Here is a 3,277-nt window from a genome sequence, read left to right on the forward strand (position 1 = left end):
CGAAAATCGAATAAAACATATGAATCTGTTTTCCCTAAAAAAGCGTAGACTCAGAGGTGACTTGATACAGGTCTTTAAGATTCTAAAGGGAATTGACAACATCAAAAGTGACCAAATTTTCACATTGAATGAGAATCAGACAAGAAACAATGGTGGTTAGTGAATGGAATAAACTTCCTGCACAGGTAGTGCAATGCAGTTCAGTTTGAAGCTTTAAGAATCATTTAGACAAACACCTAAGCAAGATGCTGTAATGATTATAATTTATTTTATATTATTTGTTTTTGTTTTGTTATCATTTGTCTGTCTGATTTTCATTTATTATTAGTTATATGTTAATTTATTATTATTTACTATTTACCTGTTTGTTTATTATTTAACTATACCTATGCATTTATTTATGTATTTTATTTGTTATTTACATCATTATAGTTTTTATTTATTATTTTATTATTATTATTTTTTTTTTCGCATCCGACCTAGATATGGACCAAAAGGTCTCCTGTCGGCATGCTCCGCCTTTGTAATCCTTTGTAACACAGATGTACACAGCCCAGGAAACAGGTGTAGCTTAAATAACACTTTTTCTAAAGAAAATAAGATGTGAAAGAGATTAGGGTGTGTTAGTGAGTCTTCACTTTAAATCTAGAAAATAATGCATTAGTGCCAGGAACAGAGCTAACATAGCACTAATATATATTACTAGGTCGGTTACAAAGTAAAGTGCAGATGTATTTATCAAAATCTATAGGGTGTTAGTTAGATCTGTCCTTTACTATGTGGCACAGTTTTGGTCTCCGTCCAATAGAATGGATATTAATTCACTAGAATTAGTACAAAGGTGAATTACAAAAATTGTATATGGACTCAGAAATTTATCTTAGGAAGACAGGCTTAGGTATCTTAATGTGCACTCTCCGGAATAGTGTAGAGTGCGAGGTAATTCAATAGAGGTATTCAAATGGTCAGGGGCTTGAACAAGGGTAATACAGACGAGGCCATCATGTTAAGACAGTAGAACAGGACTTATAATGATGGATTTAAATTAGATAAATTTAGATTTAAAAGGGAAATAAGCGTGAACTACTCTACCAATAGAGTGAGCACTGAAGATACTTATTGTTTTAAGAAGTTAGATAGTTTTATGGATAGAGGTGGTAGGTGGTAATTGATAAGGAAATGCCTACTGTAGACCTCATGGTCTTTTGCAGTCTCCCTCATTCTAATGTTCTTATGTTCTTAAAACAATATATGGGAAGTATCCAACCAAGGAACGCATCTATCACCCACCCATCTCGCAACCATCCTAGACCCATCCAACATCCATTTGTTTCCGTTTTGTCTTATCTCCTTGTGGATGAAGAGATATCACTCTTCCACGCACGGATCAGAAGCTATGCAAATACTGAATCCCAGTAGGGTAAAATCTTCTGACGACACAACAAAATCTGTAGAGTCCGCACTAAATGCGTTTAACTTATTTATTATGTCTTGAAATAACGTTAGAGGAACATATAACACTGAAAACTAATAAACTAATACATTGAGTCTTAGATAAATGCACTTAAAAACCACTAAAAAAATACATACATATATACATATACCATGGCCTTTTCCTCCTTTAAGGGAGGTAGCCAAAGCCAAAAGGCATAATTCACCTCCCGCCCATTTCATCCCCACCCACTGCACTCCCATTCACCACCCCTCCCCTACGTCTTTTCTTGGCTCCTTCTGAATGACGAATAACCACTGCACCTCGCCCATAGCTAGAAAAAAAACATAACCGTTAAAATTTATAAACTGAAAAGTTGACATAAACTAAATTACACGCATTATACACCTGAATTACATCATATAACAGTAAAAAGAAAAAAATTGCTAAAACGTTATGCTAAAAAAATAACTCTTTATATATACCTCAATTCCATATCATGATATCTTTAATATATCAAAATTGGGATATCTGACAAAGAAAAATGTGAAAAGCAACAAAGATCAGTGTTATATATATATATATATATATATATATATACATATATATATATATATATATATATATATGTATATATAAGTGGGTTCAGAAATTTACCTTACGAAGACAGGTTTAGGATCTTTAACTTGCACTCACTGGGAAGGTAAAGAATGCTGCGTGATCTATTAGAGGTGCTCCAATAGATCAAAGACACAAGGGTGACATAGACAAGGTCGTCATGTTAAGACAGTAGAGCAGAACTTGTAGTAATGGATTTAAATTGGACAAATTTATATCTAAAAAAGAAATAGGCAAGAATTGGTATACCATTGGAGTGTTTAATGAAAGTAATATACCTAGTAACTATGCAGTGAGCGCTGAAACTACTTATTGTTTTAAGAGAAGGTTGGATAACTTTATTAATGGGAATGAAACGTGGTAATGAACGAGGAACCGCCTAGTTTAAGCCTTATGGTCGTTTGCACTCTCCTTCATTTTAATGTCCTTATGTTCTTAAATCAATATACAGTACTACAAGTGTTCTTCCCCCTTATAAGGGAAGTAGCCAAGCAAGGTACACACCTACCACCTACCCATCTCACAGCCATCTTCTGACAACACAGCAAAATATGTAAAGTGAGTCTGCACCAAATGTGTTTAACTTACATATCAGCTCTTTAAACATTAGATGAACATATAACAGTGAAAACTAATAGACTAAAACAGAGCATTGGATAAGTATGCATTAAAAAACTACTAGAAAAGTATGTAATGGTATAAAATTACAAATTGGAAAGATGATCAAAAATGAATAACATGGAATTATGTCTTGTAATAGTAAAAATAGACTAAATTATTTTGCAAAAAAGATAACTATTTGTACACACCTAAACTCGTCTGTCAAAATTAGACTATATGAAAAAGATAAAATGTGTAAACCACCGAAGATTAGCATGCCTCCCCCCCCCCAAAAAAAAGCCACTTTCGACATGAAAAACAAAACCCGCTACCTAGTCGAAAGCCTAATTCTGTAGTTTGTAATACAAAGGATTTGTGGGACTAAAAGCAAACGCGAACACAAGGTGGTGTATACGAGGTCAACTTGACCATTCCGAAATGTGGTCCCACCTGAAAATGAATAATATCAATTGGCGTTTAACGTAACGTATCTCGCTTTCTTGCTTGCAAAGGCAATCTTATATTATAAGATAGAAAAAAAATTGATATCGAAACTGATGTATACACTTTCAACCATTAATTAATGTAAAATATATTCAGTCCTGTCTTCATCTAAATAAAATCGTC

The sequence above is a fragment of the Oratosquilla oratoria genome, chromosome 16 (genome assembly GCF_046742065.1).
Source record: "Oratosquilla oratoria isolate Oo_2021 chromosome 16, ASM4674206v1, whole genome shotgun sequence".
Taxonomy (NCBI): domain Eukaryota; kingdom Metazoa; phylum Arthropoda; class Malacostraca; order Stomatopoda; family Squillidae; genus Oratosquilla; species Oratosquilla oratoria.